The following is a 14,475-nucleotide window of genomic DNA, read 5'->3' on the forward strand; positions in this document are numbered from 1 at the left end:
CTAAATCTCGTGAAAGCTACCATCAGTTGCAGGTTGGATATTAGGAAAAAATTATTATCTGAAAGAATGGTGGGGTATTGGAGCAGCCTGTGTAGGAAGGGGACTGTCCCTGGATACCTTCTTGCAAAGGGTAGATGTGCCACTGAGGGACATGGGTTAGTGTGCACAGTAGGGATGGGTTGGTGGTTGGACTCGATGATCTTAGAGGCTTTTCCCAACCTTAGTGACTCTGTGACTCTATGAATTCAGGCCTTATATCGGAAGGAGAAAGCAGATAGGGCACATGTCAATCAACCTATTTTGGCGAGAAACAAATAATCAGTGGTGACAGGTGAAGGAAAACACTGTCATGAATTGAGATGCAGGGAGCTGCATTCACCTTCTCACACAAGACTGATCTCTAAGCAGTGGGTATTGTAATGACCAAACTATGAATCTTCAAACTCAAGGTTAATTCCCATTTTCAGTAATGGATGGGAAAAGCCAAAAATCCATCAAAACCACAAATAGGAATAAAATACCTCTGAAAGCAAATGTCTCAAGAAAGTACTAGGTATTACATTAAATTCAGGTGTGACAAATGCTGTGAGCTCTCAAGATTCAAGTATGCTCTTTCCAGGGTTACCCAGAGGAAAAGATGAAAATAGCTGAGATGTGTTAGAAGAGAGGTTACGGCAGCTGCCCTCTGACAGAAGCTTCTGAAAGACTCCAGTCACAGAGATGTCCCTTATTGCGTGGTATCTGAAGGGGGAAAAGTTTAGGATTTAATAGTACAGAGCATACAACACAGTTTAGGATACATAGGAAATGAAGTTCTGAACCCAAGCACTAAATAATAAGATGGAATTTTAAATGCTATTTAAAGTCACTAACTCCCTGGTGGTTGCTGATCTTGTCTTTGGATTTGTTTCACAAGAATAAAACAACTGTGTTCATGTCTTGGTACCCAGGTTGTAACCCCAGAGACCTATAGAGACATGGCAAATCTGGTATGGCTGCATATTCCTTATATCCAGGGCTGAAAGAACACTTTTCCTTCCAAGGTGGAAAACTCCAGGGGAAAATTCTCTATAAAAAGGTTTAAAAAACTATCTGAAGGGCAAAGAAAATATTTGCCTTGACAATTATTTTTAATTGATTTGTGTGTTTTCAGTGGACACAAGCTGATTTGGGAGAGAGACAACTTGCAAAATATTCTTGGTTAGTAGCAACATACACTTCACAGTTTAATCTGTAAACTGCTTCTCATAATATCCTGTAATGGCTTTCTCCTCTCACTAACATAGCAGGCAGTTGCCCGCGTAAATCCCACATGAGATAGGTGACCCCTTTATGACACAGCACATACAGAAGATGAGAGGGATCCTGCTTCACTCATAAAATGATTCTCCCCTAATAGCCTACAATTTGTAGCTCTCATAAAAACACCTTAACCATATTTTGTAGGCAGCGGCACAATTCTGAGCTTGAAGGTTGAAGAGCTGCACGCATCCATTCCTGCAGCTGGACTGCCAACAGAAGTTGGTAACTCACAGCACACTACCACCAAATGGCACTGAGAAATAAGAAGCCCGAGCACGAAGGCAGGGGCCTCCTGGATCCCGTAGAGTTATGTGCCACAGGCCTTTGCAGCACTGGGGGATGTCGATAAACTTTGCAGACAATACCCAGGAGCATCAGTAGGAGCATTTTCTTTCTGCAGTAGCCAGTGAGATCTTTAGCACAGAATAAAACATTTTCAGCCAAATCAACAGCTCGCCACTTTCTTCTCCAAGGCAAGTCCTACTGATGACATCTTCCTTATCGTCAATAAAAGTGATGTACAGCAGACTGCGGAGTTATTCAACAAACAATTTCCAAAGATCACCTTTACTACAGCGTATAAAACAGATCTAGGACTCTCTTTCCAGCATGTCAGAATTTTATGAAGCATCAACTCTACACTTGCAGCTACCTGGTATGAAAAGAACGGCGCTTTGGTAGATATACAGTGTTTTGCTTGTCTCAGCACATTCCCATGACCGTGTAAAAAGGTTGCCTTGATGCACCTGGTGATTAAAAGCACCATGCAGGTGATGCAAGAGATGGAAAACCATTTGCAAAAAGCACCTTGAGCAGATATTTCTTCCTACCTTCCCATCCTGTCCAAAACTAAAGACCACCCTCTGCGTGAATGGCCCCACCAAGTAACAAGAATGCAGATAAGCTGTATTACGGATGTACTTTTTCCTAATTAATGTTGTCGAAACTGAAAAGATGGCCTCAGGAATTGATTATGCAAATCCCCCAAACGGGAAGAAGTTTTTGCCAACAAAACGGAGCATTGCAGAATGATTATTTCTTCCATCAGTCAAAGTGCTTAAGAAGGTGGCTTGCCATGATCCCAGCAGCAGTGAGGGCAAGCTTGGAGCTAAGCACATGCTTATTGCTAAGCCCAGGCTGTGAAAGGCATTTCTGAATCAAGGACCAAATCTCTTTGCAAGGACATAATGTTTACTTCTAATTGTAGAGGTTTCTCAGGAAGAGTCGAAAAAACATATCAGAAACCCATTTGTTATTCTGAAGAGGAAATATTTCTCCCATCTTCATATTTTCACCCATTTTCACCTTTTCCTATCAGCACCTACCCTCCCATAGCTATGTTTTCAAATCCAGGGACATAATCATCATGCAGGAATGGGCCCTCGAGCAAAGATGAAATGAAAGCAAAATTACCAGAGTGGCACTGACCAAGCACATTAAATCATACCCTACCTGGAACAAAAGCCTGCCTTTGGGTGATTTCTGTATCCTGCAATTTACATTTCCTTTGGAAACAGTAAATATGAGAAAGTTAATGCAAAGAAGTTAACGTTGAATTAAAAAGTAAAGTACCATAACAGTTATCTTCTGCATTTTAGAGTGTGAGTAGCAGGATATACTGCATGGAAAAAAAGGTAAATGGATTTGCATTTAAGTTTCATCACTGTTAAGGTCCCCAGTATCCAAGCCTCCCTTTAAAGGAGCCCTTGTGGACAATAAACTCTTTTAGAAAATACACGGCAAAGAAGCAGCATCTGATAAACAGACATAAAATTAGACTGCTGTAATGTTTCAGCTGCTTGCGTCTTTTGATGCAGGCAGCTGGCAGCAAGACATTTGAAAAGACAGAAGAACAAGTAACTTCTAATAGATAAATATATATTTTTTCCAACACATATGTATTTTAAACACATAACTGCAAGCACACACACACGTACTAACAGGATACATTTACAGGGCAAACAGAAGTGAGCAGTCACCAATGTAGACACTGAGCTACCATTAAACATTTAAAATAATTACAGGTTTTTAACCATGGAAACAAGAACTGCACAAGTATATTTTTGGTATCTTTTGCTTCCGAGCGAAAATTTGTCAGCCGTTTCCGCCTGAGCAAAGCCCGAATTTCACTGCTGGAAAATCAGGAGCTCTGTGAAAAATCCATTGGCATGAAGAGCCATGAGCTCCAGCTCCTTTCCTTGGCGAGAGCCAAGGGCTCCAACACCTTTCTGCTGGAGTTTTGTAGCAGCATCCCCAAATTAAGCTCCCAGAAACATCTCCAGAAAATGATTTCTCAGTACACTATTCAACTTTGTATTTCTGTGTGGATTCATGGAAGAGCAGCCCTGTTTTAATTCCTTTATCCTCCAGCTGCCCCCTCCCTCTGTAACTTCTGTTTCTTATGCAGAAGTGTGCCTCCAGGTACAAGTCACTCTGAAACTTCACTGGCTTCAAAGGGAAAAAATGGGATGCACGGCTCTGCACAATGAATTTCTCAGTAAGATACTCACACAGGAATCAAAGGATGTTCATTCTCCAGGAAAGCCAATTTCCCATTGTGTTTCACTCAGCAAACCAAACTGACCTGTCTTTATGTAATACGCTCAACCAGTGAGTCACTAAAGAATAAAGAAAACCTCCCAGAAATAAATTGGAAAAGAAATCATTAATTTATTTGATTTAAAAAACAGTATTCACCATGAGAAGCCAAAAATCCATCATGATTTTTGCTTTCCTGAGGCTCCCCACAGCCCCAGCACAGGGTTTGGGAGGCTGGCCCACGTGATGGATGGCACTTTGGGCAGTATCTGTACTAAATAATTTTTTTTCCATCTGAAAATATCAGTCCGTAGGATGAGCAGAAGGATTCAGTATTCAGAAGGACAGCGAGGCACAAACCAACACGTGCTGATGTCTCACTGGTGGATAGGAGGGACTGCAGGACTTTGAGGAATGAGCCCCCTCTCTGTTTCAGGAGGTGCTGTGAGCCCAGAAAGAACCTCAAAAATTTTGAGAATGGTGATTACTGAATTAGCTGATCCTGATTACTAGTGGCATAACATGATATTGAAACTGCTTTTCAAATTTCCTGGCTCTAAGACATGATGTGCCCCCAGCTGCCTTTAGTGGTAGGACAAGTCTGGGGCATGAACCAAATACACACAATGTGTCTGCAAGAACCATAACTATGAAAAGCATATGATAAAATTATAAAACCAGGCAGACTAAAACAAGAGATGCTCTGCATGGCTTCTTAACTTGACTTGTTTCATTTTTATTTGACAAGTGTTCCTCTCACAGTGCCTAGCATTTTACTGCTGTGTGTGAACACAAGCTCTGGTTCAAAAGAGTGAAATGCTTTGAGGCCTGTGCTGCCCCAGAGGATCGTAGAATCATTAAGGTGGGAAAGAACTCTAACTCTAAGACCATGGAGTCCAACCACCAACCCATGCCTGTGGCTGCTCTCAATCATGTCAGTCAGTGCCAAATCTCCCCTCTTCTTGAATAACTCCAGGCACAGTGACTCTCCCATTTCCTTGGGCAGCCTGTTCTAATGCCAGACCATTCTTTTTGAGACGAGAATTTTCCTAATATCCAATGGCCATTATGTGCCTCCCTGGATTTTGATGAGGATCTGAGATGCCAGGTAGCTCCACAACAGGAGGGAAAACACTGCCCAAGAGGGGATTTGAGGACATTTCATGTAGACCTGGAAGTTAGCCAAGACTTGAGATGCTCTTCTGCACATTCTGAAAAGGCTCAGGACAGTACTGCTGCTTCCTATGAGGACTCTGCACTTCCCTTTCGGGTGCTGTTGCAATTACATCTTCCTTAGTCACATAGAATTATCAATCTTGGAAAAAAACACCAAGCCCAAACTTACTCCACCCCACCTGCCCACTGCCCATGTTCTTCAGTGCCACATCCCCACAGCTCTTGAACACCTGTAGGGACAGGGACTCCTCCACCTCCCTGGGCAGCTGTGCCACTGCATCACATTATGCAAATACTGTGAGAGAGAAGGATGAAGAGGAAGCAGACGAACTGTGGAGGAGAGGGTAATACTTTCAGATGGTTACAAACTACTTTGCTCCCTGATTGAAATTCCTGGAATTCTCGGTTGTTTCTCATCAAAAGCCTTAAAAAGAAAGATTTTTCTTTTAATAAAAATAAATGAAGAAAAATTGATCTCTCATTTCCAAGAGATACAATGGAGATCACCTTGTAGTCTGGCAGCAGAATTGATATGATTTGCATTACCAAGGATGACTAAATGGAGTGTTAAATTATCTCAAGAAAAAAAAAAAAAAAGGAAGGGGGGAGAAGTAAATTGATATTCACGACATCAACAAGGTTAGAAAAGAAAAAAAAAAAGATAGTGAGTCTTTACATGTATTTTTGTACTATACAAGCATTAATCTTACATTCCATGGGCACTATGCTACTCCAAAAGGCATCTTCTGCTTTTGCATGACACCACTAGGAAATTATTTGCAATTATATACACCAGTGCAATGCTGCAGCAAACAATGTTGTCTATAACAGCATTAATTATTTCTGATGAATTCATTCTCTGGATGCATTCTGAACACACAAAGAAAGTTTAACAAGCTGCGAGCTTGGTTCTGGAATACATATATTGCATTATAAAGTTTTTAGTGGGGAAAGCGTATGGGAGGAGACCTGGAGCTGCCTCTGGCAATGTGCACTGGAACCTCTCCAAAAATATCTGAGCAATATCTAAACAGTTTAATTATGGTAACATGATTCAATGTCAATTATTAGGCTCACAATAATTTAAGGCTCTTTTATTAAATCATTACTTAATGAAGTCTTTACTCTTGGAGTCATGGGAATAAGGTTAAATCCTGCCAGTTTTGGAGTTTAGAGCTGTGTAGGAACGACTGATCTTTAATAGTTCAGATGAAACTGTTCAGAATTACATTCATGTTAAAAGTTATTGTTTCTGCAGACTTGTGTGGCCCAGTGGGGTGCAGTGGGGATTGCACCCACAGCAAATAAACCTTCTCTTCCCAACATCACAAAGCAGTTTGCTTGGTATCTCCATGGTCCAAGCTCTGTCCCCGCTCCCTTCCCTCCTGCTCTGTGAATTGTTTCTCCTTGGTCTCAATTTCCACATTTTCCTGTCAGTCTTCCATTTTGTCAGCTTTCCAGCAGTAGTATAGCACTCACAGCGTTTGAGATTTTTCCTTATCCGTGTCAATACTGAGAAAAATAGGAAAGCACCTCAGGATTAGGAAAAATGTTAGTGCTTCCTTAGTTACACAGAAAAATGATCAATGCTGTTGAATGCCACCCTGAAATCTCAGAACCCTCTAAGTAAATAACATTGTCTAATACTATTTATTTATTTCTGAAAAGAGAAATTGCGGACAAATAAACTGTAGATTTGAAATGTTTTGTTCATTTTAGAGTGGAATCAAAATCTTTGTAGTACTTGAAGGGGGAAACACTGAATCTTTGACTCAGGTTCCCTCTCCTTCATTCCCAAACTTGCTGCATTTCCACTGAATTACAGCAATGCATTCAATCTACTGCTCACCTCACTGCCAAAAAATGTGTTTATAAGAGCTGATTGAAAAATGTTTTTTTTTTTTTATAAATTCAGAATATCAGTGAAAAGATTTATTTCACCTCTTTATACTCCAATATCTCTATGTAGTTGTTTATTATACTTTATGTAGATGCTACCTTCAGATTTGCAGACACACATTTATGAATAAAATATTTCACAGACAAGATCATAGATTAGGGCTATAACAAATGCAGTAGTTATTTTTTCATTTGTAGTAACACAGTGACCTTCTTTGCATTGCAAATTTCCCTGTATTTGGGTTGGGATGAGGATATGAAATATGTAACATCAAATAATGATATATAATAAACTGAAAGTTATTCGAGGAACAAGGCAACTAAAATTCCCCTTGACTTGGATTTAAGTATTTTCAATGTCTTAGTGTCATGCTATCCTTGCGTGGTTCTTAATGAAACCCAGGAAATTACCCTATGGTGTCTTCAGATAACCTTTGCATGATGGGTTTGATGAAAGCAGTATCTGACACAGCTTTGCACCATTTATCATGTGTCACCAAGAGCATCAGGGCTGCAGAGCCCTTCCATATGACTTGGCATTAATGACAGCCAGTTCCAAGACGTTTTCAGCAGTGTGGCACAGTTTGCAGGCAGACGTAAAATGCCATATTTAACCATGAGCCTGTTAGCACATCCCCAAATGAAAGCTAACTTAAAACACCTACATTCAGATTTTCCTAAACAGCATTTCCAGCTGTACTGACAAATAACACCTAGTTATTTCCCACGAGGGGTGATGTCTCTTTAGAGGAAATCTGTCAGGGAGAGATCAGACCCGAATTCTCAAAACCTTGGGGGACATCTTTGCACATTCCCACCCCCAAATGTCTTCACTTCACAAAAGAAACAGCCTCTGAAGTCCTCTGTCCTTCTCACTAAAATAAAACAGCAACGATTCAGAAAGATGTGAGAAATGTGAAGTTATTCCTTTTTTTCTGGTCTTGAGTCAACAAAAATACATTCTAATGCCTGTTCCCAAATCCATTTCCAATTAATTTCTGTAGAATAATTGAGACCAGAGTCCGCTTAGGCACCATCATAATTTCCCATGCACTGTGTTCACTGAATTTTGAACCTTATCTCTCCTTTTTGAAGAATATTCCTCTGTTGACCTTCATCCTGGGATTTCAACCTTTATTTCACCTAGTTGTCTTTTACTCCAAAGCCCTCTCCTCCCTCTTTAGACTTTCCTGAGCTGGGTTTAATGCTGCAATTGGACTTGATGATCCTTGTGGGTCCTTTCCAACAAGGGATATTCTATGTTTAAATGCTTTTGGATGTCTCAGGCTTTTCTCTCCTATATGTACCTAAGGTTTTGGTGCTACCCACAGATAACTGATGCTTAGGCAATTATCCAGCGAAACATCCATGCAGCCAACATCAAGTCAATTATTTTAATATTGTCTTTTAAATAAATTGCTCTAATCATTCTGGCTGCCTGTCTCTGAAGCCAAATTAACTTGTCAATGTGTTTTGTATTTTAAGGGTCAATTTTAGAAAGGTCTCTGTGATGGCCCTAATATAATTCCATTGAACTCAATGACAAAGCTCCTTGCTGGTAGCCGGCTTTGGCAACTACTATAGATGAAAATTCCAGTCTCCCAGACAAAATGTCCTAAACATTTTAATGGTGGGCTCCTTTGTGGAACTGAAGTATCATCTACATGTGATGATTCAGACACTTGCATCTACAAAACTATTGTGGGCTGGCCTTCTGTGCTCCCACTGTGCATGGCAATATTGTACTTTCCAGGACTGCCTGAGGTCATTGGTACTTTTTAGGTCCCCTTTCCCCCCTGACCCACTGGTTATTTACCTCTCAGATTACTTTATTTGCAATTGTTTTAACTACATATTAAGAGGACCTGAATTTTACCTTGTTGCCCAGTCTTCTCCTTTCCCTCTTTTTATTTACCATTTATTCTGCTTTTCACAGTGATACACCCTTCATAATTTAGAAAAACCTTGCATTTAATCTCCTGTTTACTCTATCTTCCAGTTCATTAAATAGAATGAGGCTTAACAACAATCCCCAAAGTGGCCCTAATGAATATTTCTCTCCAAATTGATGCACCACTGTTTGTCCTTCAGCCAGCACAGGCTCCATGTGATCACGCTCAGAGTCAGCTTCCTTTGCTCATCTTTTCCAAGCAGGATTTTGAAAAGCTCTGGAGCCAGCCTGTTATAAAATGTAGATGGATTATAAGCAGTGCCTTTTCTCTAATGACCAGTTTTGTAATTTTAATAAAGAGGCAATCAAGCTAACAATGGTTTGGCAAACCTTCTCTCTGAGGGATCCAGATTTCAACCTTGGGTGCACAAGCCTTGAAGAAAATATCTACATAGAGAAGCAGAGAATTCATTTCAGCCACCTATTACCTTCTTTTATACATTTTGCTGCAGCAGATTTAGGATCCCCAAACCGAAATACAGTGCTATTTGCTTGAACTAAGAAAGGAGATCTTGTCAAATGGTAATTTTAATAAATTACTTAGAAGTCTAAATTAAATACAGGGTTACACAAACCAAAGGCAAGAACTGCCTTTACCTATAAAAGAAAAAAAAATTGGAATGCTTACCCCACTGTACTACTTATTATGGAAGGTTCTATTAAACTGTAGTGCTTGCAACAGAAACAGTAAATTCAGATTATGGACAGATGCGACGACAAAGTAGAAAAGCTGTTCCTGAGCAAATCCTCAGCTGTGCATGTTCCAAGTTTTGATTTCTTTTTTCCTGAATTAACTCTGACTTTCTTAGCTTACTCTAGAAACATATCAAGCTAAACAAAATGGAGAGTTGCTCAGCACAGAAGAAACATCCACAGCGAATGTGACAGCAGAACATTAAAAAGTCGCCTGGTATCTCAAGTGCCCTACAATGTAGTCGAGCAGAAAGATGGCAAACATAGAAATTCAGGCTCTGCTCTGATACTTGTAAAAGCTATCCTAAATATGAGAGCTTAGGTCTTTTACCCTTTATATGGGTTTCAAGGTACTTACAGGTTTTATCATCTCAGTATTTCTTACGTTACTTCCTCAGGGACTAGAGGTGCAGGATTACTGGTTTCTGTTATCTACTCATTCAGAACATTATTACCTCATTTTTCCTCATATTTCCCATTCTTCTTGAACCAAAATAATAGATAGTTGCGGGCACGTCAGCCTTTATGGGGCTTTTGCAGCAGCTGCCACCTTCATTTGCACACACTGTTCTGCATGCATCTGCTCAGCAGTATCCAGCAATGTCATCACCTCGCATTGCTTCCAATGGGAGAATGTGAGATGGAAACTGCTGCCTGGGGCAGCCCTTTGCCTTTCACCATGACCACCTCTATTGGAAGCAGCAGTAATTTCCTCAGCCCTGGCTCTGGAGCTGGGAGCAGCATCCTGTGGTTCTCCACCAGCTCTGGAAGATCTGGTTCTCACCCAGCACCTGTAATGTGCAACTTCGAGATCGCCTCTCAGTTTTCTTGATGGAAACCTTCTTTGAGGGCCTTTCAAGGCATTTGTCACCCCACAGATATCTGAACTGGGAGATTCCTTTCCTAACCTCAAGAGCACAGAATCTCCTAGTTTCCAGTTTTTCCATAGCAGCTCTATGAATGTCTCCTCCTTGCACTCCCATGAATACCAGAGAACTTATAGGACTGCACTTCACAATGCAGCTGACACTACTTAAATCCATGTGTTGAACAACCGTGAGGTAGTCTGCCTTCACCAAAGAACTGGAATAGCCAGGAAGCACAGAGCAGAAATGCCACACTGATTAAAAATAAACAAGATCTTCATCATTTTTCATTTTCCTTCTATTTAATCAAAATGTGGCAATCATCAGTTAATTCATGTTTTTTTCCTTACAAACACCTCCGCCCCCTCACATGGAGAAAACACAAGTGATTTCTTTTATAGCATATTTTTCCTGAACTGACCATGACCTCACCGGGTGTATATTTCTCTCCACTTGACATTATCACAGAGTGAAAGAGTAGTTTTACCTTGCACGTAAGACTTAGAAAGAGTAAGTCATTGATCTTGGTTTTCATTTCTGCCACAGAGGGAACGCACAGGCATTTTTTCTTTCACAAATGTGGATTTGGGTACAAGCCAGCTGCACTTCCCCGGTAATATACACCACCAGTTTGTGTGACTGGCAACTGATGCTCCTGCCTATGAAACAGGAAAGCAGTGACATTTGTCATGACATGCCTGTGACATTTTCCACAGCAAGGGGCAGATAATATCAAACCCTTGCTCATACATTCAACTTCCTGGGGAGAAACAGACTTCAAAAAATAAACCCAAGGAAAAATAGGCTGTTAGATACTTGTCCTAAACGTGGCAAGAAAAAGAAGTGTTTGTAAGTGCACCAAGCTGCAAGATGAGAATTTATCTTTGAATTGCCCTTGTCAGCTCCTGTCTATGCAATTACATCCCACGCTCTGCTGGGGCAAGGCTTGGCCCCCAGGGTCCCAATGGAGCAACAGGTTTGGGTCTGAGCCCTCCAGCAGACACCTCCAACAGAAATCTCCATGGTGCGAATGAGATGCTACGTCTGAAAGCTTTAATATGTCACCCATCTGCAGTGAAGAGAAGCACCAGCATAAGCAAGGCTAAGCTCCTCACACAGTATAAGGGACCGATGAAAAACACTTTTTAATTTTCTGTGGTTATGCTTGGATGCATGCTCCACCTATTACCAAATCCCAACAACTGGAAGAGGCAGAGGTTTCACTACAGCTCAAGACATACAAGAGCACACACGGTGCTCTGTAGCAAATGCTGTCAATGTTGACTTGTTTAACCAAGCACTGGCTGGGTTGCAGATTGGTCTCTGAGCTGCAGCTCCTGCCGAGGAGGGAAGCGAGCCAAAGTCTGGGGATGCCAATGGATGGCTCAGCATGCCTTGGGTTGGGTTCACCATGACAGCAGGGTCTGTCTGCTTCTCACTTGCTCATTCACATACTTGGTGTTTCTTTCCTTTCCTAAAACACGACACTTTAAAGCAATTATATAGTACCAATGAGCAACAGAAAAGTCTTTTATAGCTAGGGTTCCATTATTTTTATTAAATCCTCTACAGTCCATTTTCTAATAAAGAGCATCACACTCTGGGTTGTTTTAGTGAATTTGTATGCTGGGCAATTCTCAACAGTTGCAATCTGAAGCCATAATTTAGCCATACAAATGCATATTAAAATCTTAAATCCAGATTTTCTCAGTATTTGCCCTAACCTTCTATGAGTTCAGAATATATTTTTGTTCCATCATCATGATCTCCTTCACTTAGCACATCTAGTCTTTAGGCTGCAGCCCCATATATGCTCCCATGCACGCTGTTGTTCACATGCTGACGTCTACAGTGTACAACACTAAATATGCATAGCCTTTATGAGCTCTTTGCAGTGGAAAACAATTTTCTGTGTATTTGGACAGTCTTGTATATATGGTTCTTCATGCCCATTATGAAATAATGTAAAAATAAGTAAATAGGAGCAGTATTGCCACATAATCTGCATGTTTAGGACATACTCAAATATAGAACATATGTGCCTTATTTGCAGTTTCCGAAGTGGAGAGTCCAAGATTTACACAGGAATCTAAAACTAGAAATAGCTGTTAAGAAAAGGGAGAAGCAGAAAACAGCCCAAGGCTGAACCTCAGTGACCTCCAATCTATCAATATAAGCATTAGAAAACCCAGTGCCAGACTTTCTGCAGAACAAGAACAACAAAATGCCACAATAACAGGAAAATAATACAGCGCTAAAGCATGGTAAATCAAATTAAGCCTTCACCACTTGAATGTTTTGAATGAATGTGTTTTGCAGGTAGTTACTTTACTTAGCATTCCAAATTTAAGTTGGAGCATGTTGCATATAAACACATCCATATTTCATGAACCTCTATGAAGCTCCATAGTATTATCATATAAGTGGTATAGATTCCTTTCCTGGCTGTAATGGAGGAGTGTTTTCATTTTAATGATCCTTAACATTATGCAGAGTACAAGAATTCACAAGATTGTCAGGTCTTGTACCGGAGAGATTTCCTTCCTGTAATTTTTTTTCCTCACTAGGTGTTATTTTACCTTGATTTTTTTTTCCCACAGGTCATATCCCACAGCCAAACTCTGATGCAGGCCGTGCCTCTTGAGGAATGCGAAATGCAGGTAGGTGGGATGTCATGGGACAGCACTGAGATTTGAATGATCTATGCCAGCAGCCTTCAGCCACTAGGTACCCCAGTCTGGTTGTCAGACATCTAAGCTCTCATTAACAGGAACCTTGGCTGAATGTAAATGATGTTTTTGTATGGTAATATATTGCTTGGTTTGGGCTGAGCATACTGTGGCACAAGGTTTGTTTCAGACATGAAAGAAAACAAAGATCCTTGCACTGAAGAATTTATAGCTTAGCAGAATGAGACCCTGGATTCTCTCCAAGGGAAAAAAAAATAATCCACAGTCCTGCAAGAGAAAAGAGAAAAATATGCAAGAGAATTTTTCAGGATATTCTATCCCATAACAGTAACTTCTAGGAAACTCCCAAGCTCCCATTATGGCCAAAGTCCTCCTAGTGATAGTTCTAGACGGGGCCCTTATGGCTTTGTCAATAAGGAACAGCAGCAAATGTGCAGGGCTGACAGGCACCCACCCTGCACTTCCTCCAGCTCTTCTAGCTCCCTCTGTGTGAGCAGAATGCTCAGTGAACACCTCTATTCCCCTCACATGTGAGAAGGAGGAAGGTACTGTTCACTTATATTGATGAGATCACCTGCCCTGGGTCCTTGGAGGGGCTGAGCTCCTGATGTATGAAGGGAAGATGCACTGCAGCACCCATGGGCTCTGGATTGATGCTGGGTGCAGGGTTTTTTTTTCTCTTTCCAGTAAGTATGGAGCAGAGGGAGTCTCCAAAACACATTACATATTGGCTCACAGCAGTGGCTCAGTACAGATGCTGAAGCTGTTGCTAGCAGCAAAAAAATAAACAAATCCCCCAAAAACCTCTCCTTTGCTTCCAGACCCTCTAAATCAATGCAATATTTGGCCTTTGTGCTGCAGCCTCTTGAGGGCCAACCTGTCTGCATCCATGTTCCTGAAGCAATTTGCTTCATGCTGGGCGTTTGTTTTGCTCAAAAGCAAAAAGCAGTTTTGCTCAGAGCCTTCATCATGCCACTGTTTTACACGTGACTTTGCCTGCAGTGGGGTTCACTCGTCTTCTGGGAATCACCACTGCTGTGTGTTCCACTTCCACAGCCCAGATCCAGCACAGAGCATTGCTGTGTTTAATAGTAGCACCAGGGCTATTCTTTTTGGCCAAAATACTTATAGCACTGGGTACAACCTGTGTTGAAAATGAATCCAGCTCAGCGGAGCATGCATTATTAGCTAATGGGATATTACATCCCATCTATTTGCTTTTACCATCTTTTAAAATAACATGATTATGCCAAATGCATAGTTAGGATGGGATTTACAGGGACGCTCAGCCTAATGCCTCCCTGTGAGAAAAATCCCTACCTGCAGCATTTCTGTGCAAAGAGCACTGAAGGATTACAAA

The sequence above is a fragment of the Centrocercus urophasianus genome, unplaced genomic scaffold, assembly GCF_019232065.1.
Source record: "Centrocercus urophasianus isolate 14NV4802_14NV808 unplaced genomic scaffold, USGS_Curo_1.0 seq_2, whole genome shotgun sequence".
NCBI classification, from domain to species: domain Eukaryota; kingdom Metazoa; phylum Chordata; class Aves; order Galliformes; family Phasianidae; genus Centrocercus; species Centrocercus urophasianus.